This window comes from Ornithorhynchus anatinus, chromosome 5, assembly GCF_004115215.2.
Source record: "Ornithorhynchus anatinus isolate Pmale09 chromosome 5, mOrnAna1.pri.v4, whole genome shotgun sequence".
Taxonomy (NCBI): Eukaryota; Metazoa; Chordata; class Mammalia; order Monotremata; family Ornithorhynchidae; genus Ornithorhynchus; species Ornithorhynchus anatinus.
Window position 1 is genome coordinate 76,550,925 of NC_041732.1, and position 19,874 is coordinate 76,570,798.

General features: G+C 45.4%; 2 non-coding genes across 2 annotated transcripts; both read right to left on the bottom strand.

Moving 5' to 3' along the window:
• Positions 1 to 6,010: 6,010 nt before the first annotated feature.
• LOC114812698 lies at positions 6,011 to 6,148 on the bottom strand. Its single transcript, XR_003760349.1, has one exon. It is a non-coding gene; the product is annotated as a small nucleolar RNA SNORA7 (small nucleolar RNA).
• A 5,646-nt stretch (positions 6,149 to 11,794) lies between these two features.
• On the bottom strand, positions 11,795 to 11,932 carry LOC114812364. The gene has a single exon (XR_003760020.1). It is a non-coding gene; the product is annotated as a small nucleolar RNA SNORA7 (small nucleolar RNA).
• Between the last annotated feature and the right edge of the window lie 7,942 nt (positions 11,933 to 19,874).

The following is a 19,874-nucleotide window of genomic DNA, read 5'->3' on the forward strand; positions in this document are numbered from 1 at the left end:
ACTTACTGGGTGCAGAGCACTGTACTAAGCGCTCGAGAGAGAACAGGATAGTAAACAGATTCCCTGCTCACAATGAGCTTACAGGCTAGAGGGGGAATCAGACATTAACAGAAATAAGTGAGCACCCACCAATGTAAAGTTGTCTGAAACCTTTTCACAGTAATCAATCCATCAAAAGTGTTTAAGAACAGTGGTCGGCACATAGTAAGCACTTAAATACCATAATTTTTTTTATGATATTTGTAAAGTGCTTACTATGTGCCAGGCACTGTTCTAAGCACTGAAGTAGATTCAAACTAATGGGGTTGGACACAGTCCCTGGCCTACATGGTGTTCACAGTCTTAATCCCCATTTTACAAATGAGGGAACTGAAGCACAGAGAAATGAAGTAACTTTCCCAAGGTCACACAGCAGACAAGTGGTGGAGTGAGGATTAGAACCCAGATCCTTCTGACCGCCAGACCCATGCTCTATCCACTAGATCATGCCATTTCTCAAGAGTTTACTAAGTGCTTACTGTGTACAGCACTTGGGAGAGTACAATATAATGGAGTTGGTAGACACTTTCCATGCCCACAAAGAGTTTACAGTCTTAGAGTCTTACAGTATTGATATCTCCAAATGTTCACGTTTCCTCCGCGGTGCACAAACAAGCAACTTCGGTTTCAAAAACCAGAAAAAGACTTACAGCTACTACTTTCTGTTGTCGTCGTGGACAGGGAATATGTCTACCAGCACTCTTGTACACTCTTTAGTACTTAGTACAGTGGTCTGTATGTAGTAAGCACTCAGTAAATACTATTGATGTTGATGATGATGATGATATACTGGACAGCAAGAAAGCAGGTGCTCACAATTGGGTAGACCGGGTTATCGGTGTGGTTCCTTATTAGTCTTGGGCAGTTGCAGGATTGACAGTACTCATTCATAGTATCTATCGAGCCCTTACTGTGTGCAAAGCACTGTTCTAAGCACTTACTCATCTTCTGCTTTTGTTTTCATTTTCTAATTTCTAAGTGGTAGTTGTTGAGCCTGTTGAGTGTGGAGCCCTGTACTAAATACTTAGACTGTAAGCCCGTCAAACGGCAGGGACTGTCTCTATCTGTTGCCGACTTGTTCATCCCAAGCGCTTAGTACAGTGCTCTGCACATAGTAAGCGCTCAATAAATACTATTGAATGAAAATACTTGGGAAAGTTCAGCAGCAAGATACATGTTCTCTGACTTCATGGAGTTTATTCTCTAATGGAGGAGACAGACAAAATTATTTACAAATAGTGGAAGAGGAAGGATATAGGCGGTAGTGGTTCAAATATACTCTACTCCCTCTACCACCCCACCTTCACCTCTCCGCAGCTTAACCCTCTTTTCCCCCCATTTCCCTCTGCTCCTCCCCCTCTCCCTTCCCATCCCCTCAGCGCTGTACTCGTCCGCTCAACTGTCTATATTTTCATTACCCTATTTATTTTGTTAATGAAATGTACATCGCCTCGATTCTATTTAGTCGCCATCGGTTTTTACGAGATGTTCTTCCCCTTGACTCTATTTATTGCCATCGTTCTTGTCTGTCCGTCTCCCCCGATTAGACCGTAAGCCCGTCCGACGGCAGGGACTGTCTCTATCTGTTGCCGACTTGTTCATTCCAAGCGCTTAGTACAGTGCTCTGCACATAGTAAGCGCTCAATAAATACTATTGAATGAATGAACTATATTATGATAAAATAGCTGAATAAATAATCGGGCATGCAAATAGCTGAGTAGTAGTAATAATACTACAAAACATTTGAATATACAAATCTATGAACATACAAATTAATAAAATACACATAAGAACTGAGGACAGGATTGTGATACATCAGGGACAAAGGTACGTGTAGAATAGATGTTGGGGTGTGTGATGAATTAATGCAGGGAGGTCTTCGAGAAGAAGTCCCTCTCCTCATTAGAGAAAAACAGTATAAATCTTGCAACGCTTCTCCTCTGTTAGGTTTTTTTTTCTACATTCAGTATGATGCTTATTCATTTTCCTGAGATTAGGACCAAAGCTTTCCCCAGGGAGAGTAAATTTTTAGTTAATTTTTTAACCCAAGAATCAGAGTGGCCTTGTGAAGAAATCCCAGGTCTGGGAGTCAGAGCACCTGGGTCCTAATTCTGGCTCTTTCACTTGCCTGTTGTGTGACCTTGGGCAAGTAATTTATCCTCTCTGTGCCTGTTGACTCATCTGTACACTGGGGATTCAATAGCCAGTCTCCCTTTCCCCTTAAATTTTAAGCCCTGTGTGGAACAGGGACTGTGTCTGACTTATCTTGTATCACCATAGAACTTAGTAATAATAATAATAATAATGTTGGTATTTGTTAAGTGCTTACTATGTGCAGAGCACTGTTCTAAGCACTGGGGTAGACACAGGGGAATCAGGTTGTCCCACGTGGGGCTCACAGTCTTAATCCCCATTTTACAGATGAGGGAACTGAGGCACAGAGAAGTTAAGTGACTAGCCCACAGTCACACAGCTGACAAGTGGCAGAGCTGGGATTTGAACTCATGAGCCCTGACTCCAAAGCCCGTGCTCTTTCCACTGCGCCACACTGCTTCTCGTGGGTGCTTGGTAGGTGATGAGTGCTTAACATATGCCACAATTATTATTGTTATTATTATTATTACAAGGAACACCTACGGAGTTCCTAATGGATGTACAGGAGAAGACCTGGTAGCATTTATTAAACACTCACTTGATGGGATACATTTGCACTTGGGAAGGGCAAAATAAAGTAGCAGGACATACTGCTGGTTGAGGCTGAGCAAGATAGAGGTCAGGCATGATATTGTGTTTTATCTTTATGTTTTATCCTCATTTATCCTCTGAGTTCCTAGTGCCACCTGTTTGGAATTATTCTTTGGAAAAGTGGTGTTGTCCGGGATGATCGATTCATTCGGTCAGAATGGAGGCCCGGAAGCCAGCAACAGCTGTCAGTCAATCAAAGTCCTCCCAGCCTGATGGGCCTAGAGGAGGTGGTCACATTAGACCACATTAGACCAGCTGATTAGACTGTTGAACAATAGATTTGAATTTCTTTACCAGCATTTAGAACAGTGCTCGGAACATAGCGCTTAACAAATGTCATCATTATAATTATTATTATTATAGGGTTGGCAGTGGCATCATCACCAGTCTGCCAGCTCACCATTCTAGCAAAATCCCCACAGAGCTATCCCTACCAGCTTCTTGAGGGCAGGGATCTTGTCTCCCTGTTGTACTCTACCAAGTCCTTAGAAAAGGGGTCTGCGCATAGTCAGCACTTAACAGATATAGCATTGATTAATTGTTCGATTGAATGAGCAGAGGCAGAGAGCAATCAATTCAGATTGGAAAAGGAATGTGATGTGGTATAGTGGAAAGAACACAGGACTGGAAATCGGGAGACACAGATATCACTGGCCTCCTGGGTGACCTCAGTCAAGTGGCTTAGAAGCAGCATGGTCTAATGGAAAGAGCAAGGGCTTGGGAGTCAGAGGTCCTGGGTTCTAATCCCTGCTCCACCAGTTACCTGCTATGTGACCGGGGGCAAGTCACTTCACTTCTCTGTACCTCAGTTTTCTGACCTGCAAAATGTGCATTCAATACCTTTTCTCCATCCTATTTAGACTGCAAGCTTCATGTGGGACCTGATTATTTTGTATTTACCCCAAGGCTTAGTGCTTGGAACAGAGTAGCACTTAACAAATTATTACTTTTATTATTATTATTGTTATTTTTAATCCTCTCTGGACCATAGTTTTCTTATCTGTAAAATGGGGATAACACCTGCCACTTCCTACCTTTCAGATTGTAAGTCCCATATGAGATAGGTACTGTGTCTTATCTCATCATTGTGTATCTTCTCCAGTCCTTGGTACAGTTCTTGGCCCCTAGAAAGCATATAATGAATTCCATCACTAGGAGAACGATCCTGCTAAAGACATCTCTTTGGCTAGGGTTACCCAGATAATTTGCTTCAACCCTCTATTTCACCTCAGGTAGAGAGACCTAGCTTCAGACTCTCAGGTCATTTTCATTAGGAGTCTGTGGGCCTTTAGGGATCTGGTTCACCTCTTCCTCTTCTCCACAGGCAGTTGGTGTGCCAACTGGAAACGAGATCTCTCATGCCGACAGGACCAAGTGGGGTGCCCCGAATGGCCGCCTTCCGGCTGGTTGAACCTTCCCCTGGGAGCTCGGCGAAGGCTCTGGCCCTTGGAGGGGAGGCGTCCGGCCTCTGAGCAAAACCCTCTAATTGGCCACAGAGTGCCGACCTCACTGCCATCTGCAGCTTGTTTCGGTGATAATAAATCAGGGTCCTTTAACGCTGGCGCCTGGCCAGAGGCTTTCTCAGGCCGAGCGGCTGGGGGCAGCAGGGACCCGGGACGGCTCTGGGGTTTAGAGGGGCTCAGGATCGGGCAGGGGCTGGGGCCGGGGCATACGGGACTTGGGGAGATGTATGAGATACTCTAAACTCCAGACCATCTCATACATTAGAGTTTATAATGAAAGAATGTGTTTTTGGTTACCCGCCTGCCTGGACGGTTGAGCCCGTCTAAGGTTGGGGTTGTGATCAGACCGACTACCTCCCCAAATTATATGGTATGTTATATGGGCTGGGGGAGAGAGTGCATGAGAGAGAGAGCAAAAGAGAGGGGAGCGGGGGGTGGCACTATAGTTCGTCTGAACACTGACCTGCATGAAACACTGGTGAGTGGTTCTCCCAAGCAAAATATATTGTGAGAGAGTAGACTGAGACAATTCTACCTTGAATTCAGGACATTCTTCCAGAGAGGCAGTATGGCAAGTGGAATGAGCATTTGGAGCAAAAGACCATGGGATTTTCCTGAAGAGCATAATGGAGAGGCAGTCTTATTAAATGGAAGGAGCAGGGACTGAGAGCTGGAAGACTTGGGCTCCAGTTGAACCTCTGTTGCTTCATCTTAGGCAAGTCACTTTATCTCTCTGGGCCTCAGTTTCCTCATCTATAAAATGAATTTAAGATCCTTGCTCTCTCTTGAACTGTGAGCTCCTTAGTGGGATGGGAATTCTGTGTCCGATATCACTCTAGACTCTAAACTTGTTGAGGGCAGGGAATGTAACTACCAACTCTGTTGTATTGTACACTCCTAAGTGTTTAGTACAGTACTCTGCACACAGTAAGTGCTCAATAATTGTTTATTTATGGTATTTATTGAGCATTTACTCTGTAAAGAGCACTGTATTAAGTAGCTGGGAGAGTACAATATAACAGAGTAAGTAGTTACATTCCCTGCCCACATGATTCTCTTGTATCTATTCAGCCCTTAGCACATAATAAGTGCCACAGTTATTATTATCAATCAGGGATATGTAGGTTGGGGAGACTGGAATTTTCCAAGCAATTTCCTGCATCGTCTGAGTTCCATTAGGAACCAGGTGCAATTTTCCACACTGGTTTGGAGTGAGGGAGTGATGGGGTTATTGAAAGCCATAGGAGTTGGCAGACTTCTTGGAAAGGGCAGGGAATACTGCTACTAATAATAATTATAATGATAACTGTGGTATTTGTTAAGCACTTACTATGGGCCAAGCAATGTTCTAAGTCCTGGGGTAAATTCAAAGTAATCAGGTTGGACACAGTCTCTGTCCCACATGGGGTTTCCAGTCTTAATCCCCATTTTACCTATGAGGTAAAGTGAAATGGCAGTCAACTGAAAAGTAGCATGGCCTGGTGGATAGAGCATGGGCATGGGAGTCAAAAGGACCTGTGTTCTAATCCAGACTCCCCCACATGTCTGCTGTGCATCTTGTCTTATGCCATAACGACACCACGGACACATCTCTCCCAGAATGCCCCGATCTCCAGCTGCAATCATTCTGGTACTATATCCATAGAGTTTTCTTGGCAAAAATATGGAACTGGTTTACCACTGCCAGCTTCCACCCTGTAAACTTGAGTCTCTACCCTCAACTCTCTTCCATGCCGCTGCTGCCCAGCATGGTTGAGTTTTGACTTGTGGCAGAGTGCCTTCCTCTCGATAGCAGCTGCCCAAGCTAGGAATGGAATGGGTAGGCCTCTGCTGCACTATCCCTCCTGTAGCCGAAACTGGTAGAGTACTGGAAACTCCCCAGGTGAGACCTTAAGAGGGGGGTCTGCTGTGTGACCTTGGGTAAATCGCTTAACTTCTCTGGGCCTAGTTACCTCTTCCACAAAACTGGGATTTAGATGCTGAGCCCCAAGTGGGATATGGACTGTGTGCAACCTGATTATCTTGTATATACCCCAGTGCTTAGTTCTGTGCCTGACACACAATAAGGTCTTGACTGTTATCATTATGGTTTTTGTTAAGCACTCACTATGTACCAGGTGCTGTTCTAAGCGCTGGGGTAGGTACAAGATAATCGTGTTGGATACAGTCCCTGTCCCACGTTGGGACTCACAGTCTTAATCCCCATTTTACAGATGAGGGAACTGAGGCACAGAGAAGCAAAGTGACTGCCCAAGGTCACACAACAAACAAGTGATGGAGCTGAGATTAGAGACCATGACCTTCTGACTCCCAAGTCCGTGTTCCAACAGCAAGGCCATGTTCAAATATCATTAAAAATATAATCAATCAATTGCATTGATTGAACGCCTGTTGAGAATTAGCCGCTGTATTGAGTGCTTTGGGAGAATAAGAGATAAGTTAGATGCACTATCATTGCTCTCAAGGAGCTTATAATCTAGTAGAGGGACAAACAAAAATATTTTTCAAGAAGTGGGAGCAGAAGGATATCAGAATTATAACAGGAAGTTGTACAACTATATCAGATTAGCTGAATAAATTATTTGAATATATAAATGCATTCACAAACAAAGTACATATTTGTACCTATGTTTTGAAACTATCCCTGCTTTTCACCAGCAGTTATATTCAACCCAAGAAATGACTTGCCTATGGGTTTCTGTGGAGTGGGGAGGAGTTTCTGTTTAATGAAGAGGTGGGTGGGGAACCATTGGAGGCTTTCGAGGAGTGGGGAGATATTGGCTCAGTGCTTTTTTCAGAAAAGTGATCCAGGCAGGAGAATGAAGTATGGATTGGAGTCCAGGATGCAGGGAGGTCAGCGAGGAGTCTAATGAAATAGTCAAGGCAGGAAATGATGAGCGCTTGTATCAGCATGGGAGTGGTTTGGATCAATCAGTCATATTCATTCATTAAATCGTATTTACTGAGCCTTACTGTGTGCAGAGCACTGTACTAATTGCTTGGAAAATACAATATGGCAACAAAGAGAGACAATCCCTACCCAACAACAGGTCATATTTATTGAGCACTTAGTGTGTCGTAGAGCACTGTACTAAAACTTTTTGGAGAGTACAACAGAGTTGGTAGACATGTTCCTTGTCTATAAGGAGCTTACAGTCTAGAGGAGGAGGCAGATATTCAAATAAATTACAGATATGTACGTAAATCCTGAGGGATTAAGGGTAAAGGGAATATCAAGTACTTAAAGGACACAGATACAAGTGCAAAAGTGACGCAGAAGGGAGAGGGATAGGGAAAATGGCTTGGCCGGGGAAGGCCTCCTGGAAAAGGTGAGATTTTAATAAGGATTTGAAGGTGGGGAGAGATGATGGTCTGTCAAACATGAGGGGAGAGGGAGTTCCAGGTCAGAGAGAGACATGGGCAAGGAGTTGTTTGTGAGGCAGAGATGAGGAAATGGCAGATTACAGAGAAGTTGTGAAGGTAGAAGCGACAGGATTGATGGAATGAATAAACTGGGTTGAATGAGAGAGATGAGTCAAGGATAATGCCAAGGTTATGGAAGGGCAGTAGTGTTGTTTGCAGTGATGGAAAAGGCAGAGGAAGGATGGGGTTTGGATGGGAAGATCAGGACTTCTGTTTTGGGCATGTTAAGTTTGGGCACCAAAGTAGAGATATCCTGAAGGCAAGAGGAAATGTGAGACTGCAGAGAAAGAAAGAGGTCAAGACTGGAGAGGTAGATATGGGAATCATTCATGTAAGGTGGTAATTGAAGCCATAGGAGAGAATGATTTCTCCAAAGGAATGTGTGTAGATGGAGAATAGCAGGGGACCCAGAACTGAGCCTAGAGGAACTCCCATAGTTAGAGGGTGGAAGGAAGAGGAGGAGATTGCAACAGAGCCTGAGTAGGAGCAGAGAGATAGAAGGAAGACCAGGAGAGGACAGTGTCAGTGAAGCCAAGATTGGATAATGTTTCCAAGTGAAAGGGGTGTTCCACAGTGTCAAAGGCAGCAGAAATGTTGAGGAGAATTAGGGTAGAATAGTCATTGGATTTGGCAGGAAGGAGGTTATCTGTGACTTTAGAGAAGGAAGTTTCCTCATAGTGAACAGGGCTGAAACCAGATTGTAAGACTTCAAGGGCAAGGATCACGTCTTCGCCTTCCTCTATTACTCCTCCTCTGGAACTCAGTATAGAGCTTGGTATCCAGTACAGATTCAGTACAAACTGCTGGATGACTTGCTCGATGTGTCTACTAACTCAGCAGTATGACCTAGTGGGTAGAGCAAGGGTCTGGGAGTCAGAAGGACCTGGGTTCTTATCTTGGCTCCGCCACATGTCTGCTGTGTGACTTGGAACAAGTCACTTAACTTCCCTGGGCCTCAGTAACCTCATCTGTAAAATGTAGATTATGAGTGTGAGCCCCATGTGGGACAGGCAATGTGTCCAACTTGATTAACTTCTATCTCCCCCATTGCTTAGATCAGCGCTTGTCACATGGAAGAGCTTAACAATTACCATCATTATTATTATTATTATTCCCTCTCAGGCACTTAATACAGTGCTCTGCATATAGTAAGTGCTCAGGAAATACCACTGTTTGATTGACTGTTAAATGGAAGAAAAGATCATATACAGTTGGAACCATCAACCTTCGACTAAATGTTCCATTAGCAAGGTTTTAGGAAAAGAGCATAAGCCTGCAAGTCCTGTATGCCCAAGTGCCAAGTTTGGGCATGAATCAATACAGAAACGCTGCATGAGCCTGGCAGGTTGATTGGGATTAAGATTCCCCTCAGAAAACAGCCAGATTTCTGTACTGAATATCATCTGATGTCCAAGGTTTGTGAGAAGAAGCAGAGGAAGGTAAAAACAGTCATTCATTCATTCATTCAATCGTATTTATTGAGCACTTACTGTGTGCAGAGCACTGTATGAAGTGTTTGGAAGAGTACAACACAAAAATAAACAGTCACATTCCCTGCCCTGCTCACAACAAGCTTACACTCTAGACTGGGGGAGACAGACAACAGTACAAATAAGTAGAATTATAGACATGTACTGGGTAGCAGAGGCATGGGAGAGAGTCGAGGGAAGAGATTCAAGTTTGCTGCACGGAGGGAGGCAATAGTAAGCCACTTACCTAGTTTTACCAAGAAAACTTTATGAATCCACTACCAGAACGATTGTAGATGGAGGTGGGGTGGGAGAGATGTGTCCTTGGTGTCGCTATGGGTCTGAAACAACCAGACAGCATAAGACAAGACCAAGACATAAGTGCTGTGGGGCTAAAAGGTGAGGGGAAGAGCAATAGGAGCAAATCAGTGTGACACAAAAGGGAGTGGGAGATGAGGAAAAGTGGGGCTCAGTCTGGGAAGACCTCTTGGAGGAGATGTACCTTCAAATAAGGCTTTGACAGCAGGGAGAGTGTCTGTCGGATTTGAGGAGGGAGGGCTTTCCAAGCCAAAGCCAGGACCTGGGCTAGGGGTCAACTGCAGGACAGGTGAGAACGAGGCACAGTGAGAAGGTTAGCATCAGAGGAGTGGAATGTATGGGCTGAGTTGTGGAAGGAGAGAAGTGTGGTGAAGTAAGAGGGAGCAAGGTGGTGGACTGCTTTAAAGCCAGTGGTGAGGAGTTTTTGTTTGATGCGATGGTGGATGGGCAACCACTGGAGTTTTTTGAGGAGCGGAGTGAATGTCCTGAACATTTTTGTTTAAAAATGATCTGGGCAGCAGAGTGAAGTATGGCCTGTAGTGGGAGAGATGAAGGCTTTACCCTTGTGAAGCTGCCTGACCTTGGGCAAGTCAGACAACTTTTCTGTGCCTCAGTTTCCTCATCTGTAAAACAAAGATTAAAAACCTGTTGTTTCTCCCTGTGAGACTGTGAGCTCTGTGAGGAACAGGGAATAAGTCTAATCTGATTGTATTGGACTCACCCCAGCGCTTGTTATGGTGCTTGGCACTTAATAAGTGCTTAACGAATGCCACAGTTATTATTAGCAGATGACAACCTAGTAGGACACTCTAGGCAGACCTGACATACTCACTGCAAATTATCATGAAACACACAGGAATATATAGACTTAATACCTTGAATTTGTAGGGGACTTTTTCCAAGGACTCTCACAGTAAATATCTCACTTTGACCTCAAAATGTGTGATAAGTGGAGGCAGGTATCATTATCCCTATGTGGAAGATGAGGAAACTAATGTAGAGAGGTTGAGTGACCCCAAATCACACCATTCAATAGTATTTATTGAGCACTTACTATGTGCAGAGCACTGTACTAAGCGCTTGGAATGTACAAATCGGCAACAGATAGAGTCCCTGCCCTTTGACTGGCTTACAGTCTAATCGGGGGATAATGTTGGTATTTGTTAAGCGCTTACTATGTGCAGAGCACTGTTCTAAGCGCTGGGGGAGATACAGGGTAATCAGGTCGTCCCACATGAAACTCACAGTTAATCCCCATTCTACAGATGAGGTAACCGAGGCACCGAGAAGTTAAGTGACTTGCCCACAGTCACACAGCTGACAAGTGGCAGAGCCGGGAGTCAAACCCATGACCTCTGACTCCGAGGCTCTTGCTACTGAGCCATGCTGCTCTGGACTGAGCTGGGTCTAGAACCAGATCTCCTGACTCCCAGACCACTGTTCGCTCCACTAGACCATGATGCTTGTTGTTATTTCAGATGTGATAAACGTATCCCAAATATACAAGAACACGTCAATCAATCAGTCATATTTTTGAGCACTTACTGTATGCAGAGCATCGTCCACATTTCCCTAGGTTATAATCACCAACACTGAAATAGCAGCCTGTATCCTCTTTATTTGACAGTCCTCCCCATCTTTGAACCCCCTGAAATCCCAATTCCTCCAGAAAGTTTTCACTACTAATTTTCTCGTCCCCCACCTCCATCCACCTAATGGCCACCTCAGCACTTCTGCCCCCACAGCAGGACCTGGGTTGTAATCCTGTTCCGCCACTTGTATGCTGTGTGACCTTGGGTGAGTCACTTAACATCTCTGTGCCTCAGTTACCTCATCTGTAAATTGGGTATTAGGACCATGAGCCCCATCTGGGAAATGGACTGTGTCCAACCTGACTAGTGAGTATCTACCCCAGCACTTAGAACAGTGCTTTGCACATAATAGGTGATTAACAAATACCATAAACCCCCTCAAAAAAAAAACAAAACAGCACAATAGTACATACTGGTTGACGTATATTCTACTGTTTAAGCACAATTTAATCACCCATCCATCTTTTCAGCATTTACCCTCCTATATGTAAATTGTCTGGGATCTGTGCCTCCTCTTTTCTTGTCTTATGTCGTTGAGTCTTTTCCGACCCATAGCGACACCACAGACGCATCTCTCCCAGAACACCCCACTCTCCATCTGCAATTGTTCTGGTAGTGTATCCATAGAGTTTTCTTGGAAAAAATATAGAAATGATTTACCATTGCTGCTTTCTGGGCAATAAATTCAAGTCTCCACCCTCGACTCTCTCCCATGCTGCTGCTACCCAGCATGGGGGAGTTTTGACTTGTAGCAGATTGCCTTCCACTCTCTAGCCACTGCCCAAGCTAGGAATGGAATGGGTAGGCCTCTGCTTGACTCTCCCTCCTGTAGCTGAGACTGGTAGAGTCCTGGAAACTCTCCAGATTTGACCCTGAGATGGGCACACAGGGTTCACAGGAGGGGATCTGTCTCCCCTGTTGACTGTAATCTCCTCCATGGGCAGGGAACTCGCTTTGGACCCCTATTATACTCTCCCAACACCTCAGTTCAATGCTGGGCCACAGTAGTTGCATAGTCCCATATTCTGTAAATAGTAGGTGCTTGATAAATGAGACGGATTGTTGACCGATGGATAACTACGATTCTATTCCACATAATCCCTAACTAAAAGAGAGTCCAGCATTTCCCAGAAGAAGAAAGAGGAGTCTTGTGTACAGAACTGTTGTGCAGAGCGACACCTTGCTCATCAATCAATCAGTCAGTGGTATTTACTGAGTGCTTACTGTAGTGCAGAAAGTGCAATACAGCAGAGCTGGTAGATGCAGTCCGCATAAGAAGCTGTCTGTCGTCAGCCTACAGACTTGTCGATATCTTACCCCTATTCAACTCAATGAAAAATCTCAGCAAAAATCCCAAGTCATCCCACTCACTTCCCTCCCTTACCCGCCTCTCAGCTCTCTGCTGGTTCTAGCTGATGGTTTTCTTTTCTCGTTTCCCCCCGCACTTTATTATTGTAAGGCCATTTTCTCATGGATACATTCTGCATTCCATTATTTCTAGCTTGTACTCCGTGTTGAAAGACTGCAAAAATGATAAATTAAATGAGATGGAAATGTTTAAGAGCCTCTATTCATAACCAAAATACTTAGGGAGTCCGAGGTCATGAATCTTCTGGGCGAAAGTTGAGATGTACATAAAGAGTTTGATTCAAACAGGAAAGTTGAGGACTTTCGAGGATGCCTGATGCTTGGTGGATTTATGGGCGAGGGAGCTGGTATGTAGGGAAGGTTCAGGAGAGCAATTAGTTCGTGGCCGAAATCAAATCTGGATGAACCTTTGGGCCAGTTCAAAAGTTTTCCTTTAAATCCAAATAGGCATGCTTATTGCTAACCACAAAACCCATCTATTTTCCCCAGGCTGCTCCCTTTCTCTGAATGACCTTCTCCCAGGTGTGCAAAGAATAGCTAATTGCAAAAACATGTTCCTGTTTAGTTAGGAGAAAACCCTGCATGCCACATTTTCTAAGTAATGAATTCAAGCAAGTGGCATAGGTACCAGGAGACTCATACGTTGCGGGTATGCGCGCACACACGTGTGTTCCGATCCTTCCCGACAAGCGCTGGCCTTTGTTAAAGCTTCCGCTTGTTTTTTGATGGAAAACTCATCTGTGGGCCCATTCTTGACTAGCTGTGGGAGCGATGAAAGGTGGCGTAGAGGCAGGCTCAGGAATGGAGGACGGGATCTCTCAGGGGTTGGGAGAGTTCATATGGGTCCAGTCCCCCTAGACATCCTCCGTGCCCTTCTGCAGGGAGTGGGGAAGCGAGGGAGGAGAAGGAAAGGACTATTTCTCCTGGCCTGGCAGAAAGGGTGAGATGTGATGTGGTGTGAAGTTGGTTGTGGGAATCTTGCTGTCTGCCTCATAAAAATGATGGTATTTTTTAAGTGCTTATTATGAGTAAATCAGTGTCTAAGCACTGGGGTAGAAACAAGCCAATCAGGTTGGATACAGTCCCTGCCCCCTATGGAGCTCACAGTCTTAATCCCCATTTTACAGATGAAGTAACTGAGGCAACAGAGAAGTTAAATTACTTTCCCGAGGTCACACGGCCAACAAGTGGAGGAGCCGGGATTAGAACCCAAGTCCTTCTGACCCCCCAGGCCCGTAGTCTGTCCAGTAGGCCACGAAGTCTGGCTCAGAACTGTCTCCAACAGCAGAACCAGGATGCTTGGAGGAACAGTGGGCTGGTCTCCCCCCTAGACACCCACCACATGGTTAGGGATGGATCATCCAGCCCCTTAGTACTCAGTCAGTCAATTGTATTTACTGAGCACTTACTGTAAGCAGAGCACTGTACTAAGTGCCCGGGGGAGTACAATTTAACAATATTACAGGCGCATTCCCTGCCCACAGTGAGCTTACAGTCTAGAGGACTGGTTCTCCTCTCTCCATCCCTGACTTTTCCTCCTGTGACTCAGCATGGACCATTCAACCCTCTAGTTCTCCCTTCTCAACTCTCCACCCAGTGATCCAGTATGGACCATTCAACACTCTTTACACTTCTTTCATTCATTCATTCAATAGTATTTATTGAGCACCCACAGATCAGTCCAAAGTCCTAGGGAACTTTTTATTGTTTCGGGCTTCAGATCTTTTCCACCTCATGGGTTGAAGTGTTTTCTTTCCTTCGAACTTGTCACCAGCCAGCTCCAGTGGGTGCCTGTTGTGCTGGTGCTGTGAGATTTGGGGGAACCAAAATTCCACACTTGCCCTGCCCACATCCTTCAGGGTTTGGGGCAGGGTTGGAGGGGTCCCCCGATTAGACTGTAAGCCCGTCAAACGGCAGGGACTGTCTCTATCTGTTGCCGACTTGTTCATCCCAAGTGCTTAGTACAGGGCTCTGCACATAGTAAGCGCTCAATAAATACTATTGAATGAATGAAGGTCTCAGACATGGCCAGTGGGTAGAGTGGCCCCATTGAAGATCCTCTGTAAATCCTTTAAAATGATATCAGTAGTAGTTATTGAATGATGTGGGACTTGATTATCTTGTACCTACCCGCCAGATGACTTGTTTTGTTGTGTGTCTCCCCCATTTAGACTGTGAGCCCCTTGTTGGGTAGGGATTGTCTCTATCTGTTGCTGAACTGTACATTCCAAGCGCTTAGTACAGTGCTCTGCACATAGTAAATGCTCAATAAATACGATTGAATGAATGAATGAATACCTTGTTGGTTGCAGAGCACTCTACCAAATGTTTGAGAGGGAATAACTGAGTTAGTAGGCAACCTGTCTCAGCCACTTGTCTGCTGTATGAGCTTGGGCAAGTTACTTAACTTCTCTGTGCCTCAGTTACCTCATCTGTAAAATGGGGATTAAGACAGTGATCCCCATGTGGGACAGGGACTGTGTCCAACCTAATTTCCTTGTATCCATCCCAGCACTTAGTACAGTGCCTGGGACATAGTAAGCATTTAAAAAATACTACTAGTATTATTAATACACATAATAATAATAATGATTGTTATATCCTTTCTCGGTGTGAATCTTGATAATAAAATAAAGAATAGCAATGCTAATAATGACAGTAGTAGGGTAATGATAATGAACATTTTCTGTAGGCCATGCATTATAATAATAATCATTATTATTATTATTATTATGGCATTTGTTAAGCACTTACTATGTGCCGAGCACTGTTCTAAGCCCTGGGGTGGATTCAAGGTAATCAGGTTGTCCCACGTGGGGCTCACAGTTTTAATCCCCATTTTACAGATGAGGTAACTGAGGCACAGAGAAGTTAAGTGGCTTGCCCAAGGTCACACAGCAGACAAGTGGCAGAGCCGGGATAAGAATAACAGAGGCGAGAGAGATGTGGCCTGCCCACAAGGAGCTTGCACTTCAGTAGGGAAGACAGAACCCAAATTATTCACAAATAGTGAGGGGATACTACATAATTGAATGTACAGTTGATTTTATATATATATATATATATATATATATATATATATCTACAGGTTCTGTAGATCACCATAAATAATTATGTAAATACCTGAGGTGTCAGGTGATGAAACTTGAAAATGACAAGGGCTTGTTGGAGGATTTGGACTTTAAAGCCACTTTTGAAGGTGGGAGAGCTAAAACCTGGAAGATTTGGGTGGGGAAGGGAGTTCTAGGCTGAAGGAACAGCATGAGCAAGGGGTTGGAGGCACTAGATTAGAGAAAGGAGAACTATGTGGGGCTGGACGGTCTCATGCTGGCTCACTAGATGGAGGGTGCTGCTTTCCCACCCTCCATCTTGTGACCTAGCATAGACCATCCTTACTTAGAGGAGGAAACCAAGGCTGAGGGAGGTTAAGTGACTTGCCCATCGTCACACAGCAGGGCCGGGACAAAACTGGGACTACAACCCAAGTCTCCAGCCCCCCAGTTCTGTGCTCTTTCCATTAGTCCATGCTGCCTCTCCAGACTAAGAGTACAAGCCGCTCAGTCTCTCCTCCTGTGCAAGTCTCTCCATCCCTCTTGCCATCCAGATTGCCTTTCTCTGTCTCTTACCCAATTCGTTTTCTTCTGTCTGAGAGGAGAATAGGCGACCTGCAGAATCCCTACGGGGTGGGGACAGAGCAGGATGGGGCAAATCCTGGCTCCATAGGCATCAGACTTGGCTCTTTGCTTTCATCGCCTCTCCCCTCCCTGGTGGAGTTCAGCATTTGGGACCTTCTGGATGGCTTTTCTGCTTTCCCATGCTGGAGCGGAGGATTGAACGGGAGAAGGATCTCTTGGCAGGACCCCTCGTTGCCCCATCGGGCATTTAATGGCAGCCACTGGCAGCAGCCTTGCTGCTGGTGATACAGACAGGCAGCCCAGCCCCCACCCTCTCCTCCATCCCAAGCCCCCCACTCCCGGTCCAGGACAGGTGTGGTTTGGTTGTCTACCCATTGAACCTCTGGGCCTTTGACACTGTGGACCATCCCCTTCTCCTCAACATGTTATCCAGCTTTGGCTTCACTGACTCTGTCCTCTTCTGGTTCTCCTCTTATCTCTTTGGCTGTTCATTCTCAGTCTCCTTTGAGAGTTCCTCCTGCCCCTCTCATCCCCTAACTGAAAGAGTGCCTCAGAGTTCATTTTTTGGTCTCCTTCTATTCTCCATCTATACTCACTCCCTTGGAGAACTCATTCTCTCCCACGGCTTCAACTAACATCTCTATGTGGATGACACCCAAATCTATATCTCCTCCCATGTTCTCTCCCTCCTTCCAGGCTCACATCTCCTCCTGCTTTCAGGACATCTTTACTTGGACGTCGTCCCGCCACCTAAAATTCAACAAGTCCAAGACAGAGCTTTATATCTTTCCTCCCAAACCCTGTCTTGCCCCTGACTTTCCTGTCACGGTGGACAGCACAACCAACCTTCCTATCTCACAAGCCCGTAACCTTGGTGTCATCCTAGACTCCGCTCTCTCATTCACCCCACACATCCAATCTGTCACCAAAGCCTGCCGCTCACCTTCACAACATTGCCAAGATCCACTCTTTCCTCTCCATCCAAACCACTACCATTTTAGTATAGTCACTCATCCAGTTCAACTGGATTGCTGCATCAGCCTTCTTTCTGACCTCCCAACCTCCTGTCTCTCCCTACTTCAGTCCATATGTCACTGTGCTGCCCGGATTATTTTTTTATGGAAATGTTCTGGGCATGTCACCCCCCTCCTCAAAAGCCTCCAGTGGTTGCCTATCCACCTCCATATCAACCAAAACCTCATCACTATTGGCTTCAAAATTCTCCATCACCTTGCCCCCTCTTACCTCACTTCCCTCCTCTCCTTCTACAGCACACTCTGCACACTCCACTCCTCTGGTGCTAACTGCCTTACTGGGCAATTGGCACACACTTGGTGGCCAGTTAGCGGCCCGGATAGGTCATTGCTCACCCCAAGGGGCTTGGCTTTTGCCACTATGTAGCTTGAGGCATGGAATATTAGCATCAACATAATAATGAAAATAATACATTATGGCATTTATTAAGCACTTACTCTGTGTCAAGCACTGGGGTAGCTATGACATAGCCAGATCAGACACAGTCCCTATCCCACATGAGGCTCACAATCACAGAGGTAGGAAGAGGAGGAATCCCAATTTCATCCTGCAGAAAACTGTGGCTCAGAATAATAATAATAATGATGATAGTTGTTAAGTGCTTACTTTGTACCGTGCACTGTCCTAAGGGCTGGGGTAGTTACAAGTTAGTCAGGTTGGACATAGTCCCTTTCCCATATAGGGCTCACGCTCTTAATCCCCATTTTACAGATGAGGTAACTGAGGACCAAAGAAGTGTAGTGATTTACCTAAGGTTACACAGCAGACATTGAGCAGAGCTGGGATTAGACCCATAACCTTCTGATTCCCAGGCCTGTGCTCTCTCCACTAAGCCATGCTGCAAACAGATTGCCCTGGGTCACACAAAAGGTCACTGCCAATTTTTATGGTGGATTTTGAGCAAGTCTCCTCTATTCAATCGAATAAAAGTCCCCGATTGGAAATTCACCAAGCAATAACGCTCTCGTGACCTTATGTATGTGAAATGGAACATTTCATAGGGTGTTGTGTTGGCTAATTGGGAGAATGGGGGTCTTCAGGTTATGCTGGAAGCAGATCAAGGTGTCCAGAGAGGTGGATTCCTCTTCAACTCACAGATCTGACATGTTTTGTCCTGATTCAGCTTTGAGTTAATAACTGCTGACATCTGTTCCAGAGCAGACCTCCGAATGAGCAGGGAGGACCAAGTGGGATGGATCATTTCTCCAGTTCTATGCCAAGTGGATGGTCCGGTTTCCAGGCGATCGATTCCTCTTCAGTTGGGATATGGCACTGGGAGCCTTTATGTTGGGTATTTGGCATAATAAGTAGAGCATGGGCCTGAGAGTCAGAAGGTCATGGGTTCTGATCCCAGATCCTCCACTTGTCTACTGAGTGGCCTTGGGTAAGTCACTTCACTTCTCTGTGCCTCAGTTATCTCATCTGTAAAATGGAGATTGAGACTGTGAGCCCCATGTGGGACAGGGATTGTGTCCAACCCAATTTCCTCATATCCACCCCAGTGCTTAGGACAGTGCCTGGCACATAGCAGGCACTTAACAAATACCAGAGTTAATTTATGTTCAACGCGCAGCCTCCCTCTCCGTCAGCTCCTCCCGCTGAGTTTGGCATCTCGGAAGCTGTGCCCATGGTCAGAGAGAACTGGGAGGGGAAAGCATTTTATCTGGAGTTAGGGTGGGGTTCAGGGGTCATCCAGGAGAAACACTGTCCCATCTAGAGGACATGGCATAGTGATCATTTCCACCAGCTCTATTGAATTGTAGTCTCTTGAGCTCTTAGTATGGTGCTCTGCACACAGTAACCACTTGATAGAAATCACCAATTGATTAATTGATTCTTCAAATTGTCACTTTTTATGATATTCATTAAGCACTTTCTGTATGTAGAGCGTTGATCTTAGCGCTGGGTGGATACAACTTAATCAGGTTACATAGAATCCCTGTCTCATATGGGACTTGTGGTCTAAGTAGGAGGGAGAATAGGTATTGAGTACCCATTTTGCAGTTGAGGAAACTGAGTCACAGAGAGGTTAAATGACTTGCCCAAGGTCCCACAGCACATAGGTGGTGGAGGCGGAATTAGAACCCAGGTCTCCTGGCTCCCAGGCCCATGCTTTATTCACTAGGCATACTGCTTCTGGCTTATAATAATAAGAAGAATTATAGTAATAATTATGGTATTTGTTAAGCACTTACTATGTGCCAGGCACTGTATTAAGTACTGGGGTGGATACAAGCAAGTCGGGTTAGACAGAGTCCCTGTCCCACGTGGGACTCACAGTCTCACACCCCATTTTACAGATGAGGTAACTGAGGCCCAGAGAAGTCAAGTGACTTGCCCAAGGCCAGCTGACAAGTGGCAGAGCCAGGATTAGAACCTATGAACTTCTGACACCCAGACCTGGGCTCTATCCACTACTCCACGCTGCTTCTCTACATTGTCATTGCATTTTGCTGCGTGCCCAGAATAATACATGCCATGTCATATGCGTCTGGGTATTCATGGGCAAAGTACCCATGAATCAGTCGGTGCCTGGACCAGAAATGTGGTCATGAGAGCCAGGGGATGGGGAGTGTGATGGCAGTGATTAGGGGGACAAAGGGGCCAAAAACGGACCTGGGTTCTAATCCCCCCTCTGAAACTTGCTGCTCTGTAACCTTGGGCAAGTCACTTCTCCCTGCCTCCGTTACCTCATCTGTAAAATGGGGATTAATTCTGAGGCCGCCATGTAGGATATGAACTGCGTCCAATCTGATTAGCTTGTATTTACCCCAGTGCTCGGTTCA